Source organism: Physeter macrocephalus, chromosome 8 (genome assembly GCF_002837175.3).
Source record: "Physeter macrocephalus isolate SW-GA chromosome 8, ASM283717v5, whole genome shotgun sequence".
Classification (NCBI taxonomy): domain Eukaryota; kingdom Metazoa; phylum Chordata; class Mammalia; order Artiodactyla; family Physeteridae; genus Physeter; species Physeter macrocephalus.
In genome coordinates, this window is record NC_041221.1 from 130889125 (window position 1) to 130897183 (window position 8059).

The following is an 8059-nucleotide window of genomic DNA, read 5'->3' on the forward strand; positions in this document are numbered from 1 at the left end:
CGTGTTAGTTTCTGCTGTATAACAAAGTGAATCAGCTACACGTATACATATATTCCCATATCCCCTCCCTCTTGCGTCTCCCTCCCACCCTCCCTATCCCACCCCTCTAGGTGGTAACAAAGCACCGAGCTGATCTCCCTGTGCTATGCGGCTGCCTCCCACTAGCTATTTTACATTTGGTAGTGTATATGTCAATGCTACTCTCTCACTTCGTCCCAAGCTTCCCCTTCGCCCCACTGTGTCCTCAAGTGCGTTCTCTAAGTCTGCGTCTTTATCCCTGCCCTGCCACTAGGTTCATCAGTATCGTTTTTTTAAGATTCCATATATGTGCATTAGCATACAGTATTTGTTTTTCTTTCTTACTTCACTCTGTACAACACATTCTAGGTCCAAACACCTCACTACAAATAATAGAGTCATAAGCTCTTTTTTTTAACTTTTTTTTAAAAAAATAATTTTATTTATTTTTGGCTGCGTTGGGTCTTCGTTGCTGCACGCAGGCTTTCTCTAGTTGCGGCGAGCGGGGGCTACTCTTCGTTGCAGTGTGCGGGCTTCTCACTGCAGTGGCTTCTCTTGCTGCGGAGCACAGGCTCTAGGCACGCGGGCTTCAATAGTTGTGGCTCGCGGGTTCTAGAGCACAGGCTCAGTAGTTGTGGCGCATGGGCTTAGTTCCTCCGCGGCATGTGGGACCTTCCCGGACCAGGGATCGAACCCATGTCCCCTGCATTGGCAGGCGGATTCTTAACCACTGCGCCACCAGGGAAGTCCTGAGTCATAGGCTTTTCAATGCAGACTGGTTCCTGCTGACCAGTCCAAGCAACAGGACTTAGGACTCAGGTGTGAATCGATTCATCCAGCTACCACCTCCGGCACTCCTCCACCAAAAACTCAGATGAGAGCCAAAGCAGAGCCTCGATTCTGCCAAGTTGATGAGGGTGGGAAAGGCTTTCTGTACCTACAAGAGGAAGGCACAGAACCCCATACTGGGGGGACCAACTGTCCCAGTTTGAGAATTGAAAGCTCTGCTTCCTGGGAAACCCTTAAGTACTTGGCGAGCCGAGACGTCGTCACCCCATGTTGGAGCTGTGCACAACTATGACCACACTCAAACAACCTTGTGAGTTAACTTCGTTTTGCCTCCGTTTAAAATTTAGCTACTTTAGGGGCCCAGCATACTTTCACCAACTCACTGCCGTTATTTGTAAAATAATTAAAAGCTCATACTGGTTGGCACGGTATCCAAGATGCTTGGATACCGTGCCAACCATGTGCAGAGCAGTGTCAGCTATCATTTGTTGTAAAGGGGCCAGGAGTAACACATACACAGAGCACCTATGTGCTGACACATGTAAAATTAACCTAGGTTGCTCCCAGGGAGGCAATTTACTTCTCATGATCATCATGAGGTAAGTATGATAGAGCATGACCACCATACCAAAGGCATGCTTTATGTGCTGGTATGTATGATTGTGAAGGTATCCACAAATCATTAACAGAACTTCACAGGCATAAGGTGGGGGAGATCATTTTTTTGTATACATCTCTACTGCCTGACTTTACTACAAGTATTATTTTATAATAAAATAAAAGATCAACTAAAAAACAAAAAGCCAGAGCACCCATACAGATCAGAGGTGGGCAGCATTTGTAGAGCCAGGTCTTCCTATCAGAATTTGTGGATGGTTAACTGGTACCAGGAGACCAGACGAGAAAGTAATTTGCTCTTGGCTTCTGGCTCCTCCCAAAGATGACAAATTAATGGTCTTCAGAAAGGTGGGGAGATTGTCAGGTGATGAAAAGCTAGCAGAAGCTTCCATTTACTCTCCTTGTTAAAGCCTAAACAACTGACTAGTTTCCAACAGTCTTATACAAAATACCAGATGTTTAATTAAAGAGTAAAATACCAGGGGCATTTCTCACACACAGAAATACTCAAAAATCAATTCCGGCTATCAGGGAGAAAAGGAGGTATTTCACTTTGATGCAACAGACTGGGGTGGGGTGAGAGAGTGGTGAATAGGTGGAGCAGAGGATTTTTAGGGCAGTGAGAATACTCTGTATACAATGGTGGATACATGTCATTATACATGCCCAGAACCATAGAATGTACACCAAGAGTGAACCCTAATGTAGACTCCAGATAATTATGATATGTCAATGTAGGTTCATTAATTTTAATGAATGTACCACTCTGGTAGGGCATGCTGACAACAGGGGAGGTTATGCATATTTGGGGGTAGGGGACATATAGGAAACCTCTGCACTTTCTCAATTTTGCTGTGAACCCCAAAATTTGTTTTTTAAATCTTAAAATACAGTTGGATGGGATATCCCACTCCATATATACCTCCTTAAAGTAAACCATAGGTTTTCATTTTTAATATATTTGTCATGCTAAGTCCACTGTGAAAGTTCCTTTATCCTTAGGAACAACAATTAGACTGTGGTGGCAGGTGGTGAGTCAAAAATAATTTTCTTGATCAGACTCAGACTCAGCTCTTTCATAATCTAGTTCATATAAATGTCTTTGAGACACACAGTCAAGGCATTCCATAAGCTTCAGGAGCGCAGTGACCAGGATACTTGACTTGGGCCAACACTCAAGAGGGCCAAACCTCCTTGACTATGCTTCCCAAAGGGCCTGCCACATATTTGGCTTACCTGAAGCAGGGTCAGGCACAAACACAAGTCACTTTCTCTAGACCCAAAAGCTGTGTAGGCTCTTACCCACACTTCAAAGGCCACTACATACAAATTTCAGCAAAGGAAAGCGAACTCCAATGCTTTTGATCCCGAGCAGGGCCCTGTGGGGCTCCTGGGCACAGAGGATTTTTGCCCCCCATTTCTTGTAGGCAAGAGTCCAGCCTCCAAAGGACCTTCCCTGAGTTCCAAAGGGCAGATTTGAACAGTTGCTAATCAAGGGAGGAGCAGCCACAAAACCACCTGAGGTAAGATTAAAGGGTCCACCTGAGACCCTGCACACACCCTCATCTTGTCAGCAACCCACCCATCTGACACTCTGCAGGAGAATGCAAGACTGTTACTGCCTATTCCTTTATTACATACCTTTAACCACAGTCCTGATTATATAACGTCTCCCTATTCCCCAGCGAGTGGGGCACAGTTCCAGCTAGCCCACTAGTGGGGCGCTAGCCTACTGTGTTCCCTCTCTGCCTGGCAAAGAAATAAAACCACTTTTTCTTTTTTATCCATAACTCTGTCTCCTTCTTTATGTTTGGCATTGTTGCACAGACAGCCAAGATTTTGGCAACACTTTCTGAAAGTCAAGGACTCGGGTAACACTGCCTGAATAGCTTTACCTTCCCACCCCTCCTAAACTGTTGAGACTACTCAATAAAAATAATCCATGTAAAATGTCTGACACATGGGAAATGCTGTGTTAGACATTATTCACTATTAGCTATTTCTGCCATTTTAAGGCCTGAAGGTCCAATGCGTAATGCTCTCCTGACCACTTTGAATTCAACTAACCCCTTTACAGTAATGGTCATTTCAGCACTCTATTCTCCTTATTCACAAATGACACCAGAACCCTTACTTAATTCAGAACATCAGCTACTGCTCTGAGGACTGCAGCATCAAAATTAAGTATTTCAGAAGCCACAGACCACTTATTCTGCACTCTTCAAACATACCTAATGATGTAGGCCATCTGCCATTTCAGGTTGGAAGCAGAAATGTCAAAGTGCTTCCAAGAGGTGGCTTAAACAGATGCTCTCACCCAAGTCATCTATCCACATCCCCAGCCCTACTTTTAAAATCCTGCCTCCTGATTACTGCAGTAGGGTATTTTCCCTAGGATCTGAGGTGAAGCTGGAAATACCCACAGGCCTACAGTGCAATCATTAAGATTCTGCTTTGAAGAAATCCAACACATGAAACTAATGCAATATTGTAAATCAACTATACTTGAATTAAAAAAAAAAAAAAAGAAATCCAGAGCAAAGGACAAAATATGCAGCAGTGGCACCAGAAGAGGCCATAACCAGATCCCTTATCACCTTGAGCTTTTCAGAGGACATGAGAGCTACTGCACTACCACCCGGAAGATCTTGGTCTATATTTGATCATCCTCTCTCTCCATCCCTTCCCTCCCCTCCCCCTTCCCTTTCCTTCCTTGGCTGCACTGGCTCTGCATTGCTGCACACGGGCTTCTCATTGTAGTGACTTCTCTTGTTGTGGAGCACAGGATCTAGGGATGTGGGCTTCAGTAGTTCCTGCATGCGGGCCCTGGAGCGTGCGGGCTACTGTAGTTGTGGCGCACAGGCTTAGCTGCTACACAGCATGTGGGATCTTCACAGACCAGGGCTCGAACCCGTGTCCCCTGCATTGGCAGGCAGATTCTTAACCACTGCGCCACCAGGGAAGTCCCTCCAGCCCTTTTCTCTACAACCAGCTCTGGTGTAGCTATGGGGAAGGACTAGTGAGCTAGGGCTTACTGTCCTTGTGGTCTTTTAATCACAGGTCATTGAAAGGATTAAAATTAAAGAGGTAGTTTTATTTAAACCAATGTAGAGATCACTCTTCTTTTGCACGTGATTATGGGAAACAAAGATTGCTCAAGACCAAATACATCATACAGCTTCTCCTGCCATTCCTCTTGCTTGCTACATTCAACACACACTCAGATCCTCACTGCTGCTGGCAAGGCACTTACCTTGAAAGGAAAGTTGGACCTAACAGCAAGGGTAATTCTACACACATTTTTACATCTGGCGTATTTCACCATACCTTGTAAACTGGCTCTTTCCTGAAACACTCTTGGACATACCTGACCTTAGAGTCACGAGGCCCACCCTTGACCAGGCTTTACAAAACCTAACTACTAGTCCTTGCCCCTGCCCTGGAGGTAACACTGCTGTTTGATCTACTGGAAAAACCTAAACCATAACAGACCATGGAATCTCCTTACAGCTCAGAAGACATGCTAAGCCTTGAAGCAGAAGTGCTCAACAGACTCTGGCATTTCCAAAAGCTTTCATTAGACCTTTCACTTTGGTCTTCCTAGCGTCTGCAGAGCAAGCACTCTTAACTTCCTTTTCTATCACAATTCTGGTCTTTGACTTCCACCAATGGGCAACAGACTGGATGGTGGCCATAACCTACCACTACACTAATAAGTCAGCTAAGAACTTCCCTGGAGGACCAGTGGTTAAGACTGCACTTTCAATGCAGGCGGCGCGGATTCAATCCCTAGTTGGGGAACTAAAGATTCCACATGCCGCTCAGTGCAGCAAAAAAAAAAAAAAACATCTGCTAAATCATCTCTTGGAAGAACGTACCTGGTATTGTCCATTAAAGCCTAAATGGACTTTCCCAATGACAATATCTGGATGGCTGAGGCTATATGAAGAGACTCCTAAGAGGGCTAAGTATTCATATGAAGTGGTCTGCTCCATTAGCAGCATTTTAGGCAGAGAAAACTTAACAGCCCACCCACTTATCCCAAACCTGTTGAGGATACAAACTACTTACAATTAAATTTCAGCCATGAAAATCTGTGTTTTGCCTGAAGAAAAAATAAAAACAACAAATGAAAAAATGAAACAAAAATAACCAAAACACAACCACAGACTTTTTTTCAGCATTCAATCACTAGCTATAACCTCCTCCCTTTTCAATTCCTGGGAGAGGAATTCTCATCCAGGTATGACAGGAACCTTGAATCGGGGGTTTATCATCCAGTCCACTTACTCGTAGTTATCAATCATCTTTGTATGTTCAACTTTCAAACAAATTTGTACATTATAAATATCCATAATCCATTTTCCTTCCCTCAAATTTATATACCAGCTGATAAGTGAACACTGTAACCTATTTACGGGATAGCACTAGGACTTCAAGCCAATACTACTGTTTCTGCAACATTCTACTTGTCTACATGGCAGTAACCTGTGCAATTAATTAAATATATATAATAAGAAACAGGAATATAATGTACTTATAGCCCTAAGACATAAGGCTTAAACTATAATTGAAACAAATATGGAGAACATTAGGTGTGTCCTAAATAATACATCTACGACCTGCATAACATTATTCAACAGAATATATAACTGTGAAGGGGAAAAAAACCTAACTTAAAAAAGTTCATATTCCCTGGTGGTCCGGAGGTTAGGACTCCGGTTCAATCCTTGGTCGGGAATTAAGATCCCACAAGCTACAAGGCGCTCCCCTCATCTCCTCCCCCCACCACAAAAAGTTCATAAAAGCTAGAAACATGTCAAAGAACATGTGAGAACAGATTAAGGCTTTAATGAAAAAAAGTTTTAGCTCATGGGAACAGAATCTACCTCATAACAAACAAACCTATTATTAAACTTTAAGGTCCATTTCTAGTGACACATTACAGTTGAAAGTAAGGGACTATTTATTATACAGGACAGGTAAAAGTCACTACTGAAAGAAAATAATCACATGGTATATTTTAATTGTTCACTAAAACCCACAACAACCATCAATTAGCACAAAATCCAATATTCTTAAATTTGTAGTTGGGAAACTGAGCAGCGGTTCTTAAATCTGTATGTAAATTAAAACCACTTGGGAAACTTAAAAATACTTATGCCTGGGCCTTCCTCCAAATAATTTAAATCATAAGCGCTGTGGGCATCAACGTTAAGAACCACAGTAAAAAAAAAAATCCTTTCCCTATTAAGCTAAAGCTAGGTCTTTCTGAAAAATTATCCAATACTGACACGCTACACTTCTATTTAAAACACACCTACTGCAACCAAGAAAAGGAAGTCATCTATGTTTGCTTAGGATATTCAACCTAAGAAATGAGCACATCATTTTATCAATTCATTTTACCCTTACAAAATTCAGTTCCAAAGCAAATTTCTCCCAGTCCTCAGTCTAGAACACTCAAAAACATTCATTTTTTTGAACAAGCTTTGTAAAACTGAAAATTCTATTTTAATCTGTTACTAATTGAGAAATCATAAACAGCAATTATATATTTTTAAAGGAAATTACTATACTTACCAATGCACTTTCTTTTTAAAAAAAATTTATTTTTTATTGAAGTATAGTTGATTTACAATGTTACACCAATGCATTTTCTTTACCCATTTCATAATCAGGTAGGTTACTAACACTTTCTAGCTTAGATGGCCAAAGTCCAATCATTCTCTACAATTAGCCATTTCTTTTAAACCCTTGTAATCATTCTAAACCCAAGCCAGTCTGGCCACAAGCCCCACCCCACCCCCCTTTTTTTTTGGCCGTGCCACACGGCATGCATTATCTTACTTCCCCAACCAGGGACTGAACCCCTACCCCCTGCAGTGGCAGTTTGGCGTCTTAACCACTGGACCACCAGGGAAGTCCCCACAAGCCCTTTTCTGTTAACCACAAGGTCTACTTTAGAGAGGCTGTACCTGGATGACAATAACACATCAATTACAAGATACTCGTTCTTTTGGAGTCAATTTTGATCACAGGACCTGAAAAATCACTGCTTGGTATCTATTAATAGATCAGATGGAAACTGGATTATGTACTGCACATTAATAAACTATTTGTTCAGTCAGAAAGAAAACACATAAAATGACAAAACAAAAGAGAGACAGAGTGATGTATTTCTTATGAAAGCATAAAAGATTAAAATGAAAGGGAGAAATGTGGAAAAACTAAGGGCTTCTGGACAATCAACTCCACAAGCTACCAAAAAAATAGAAAGTGGACCACTTAAAAAATATATATATTGTGTATGTATTTTCTTCAAGCATCTTAGAAAGAGAAGTGCAAAAATTTCCTCATCAGTTCCAAATTCAACACAGTACAAAGCAAAGAAACTTTTATTACTATACCCACACAATTAATGATTAAGTGTCTTGAAGTTTACCCTGGTAGCTTAAGACAATCAAGTATTAGTTTCCATAGAAAACCTGTTTTAACTTCCTAATCCTAGTCAAAGGATAAAAGGGAGGGGAAAAACTCAGTATGTGCTTATCACCGCCACTTCATTTCAAATGCCATTTTTGTCCTTGGGTGAATGTACATAACACTAAGCCATGATCTAGCAACAGTTTTC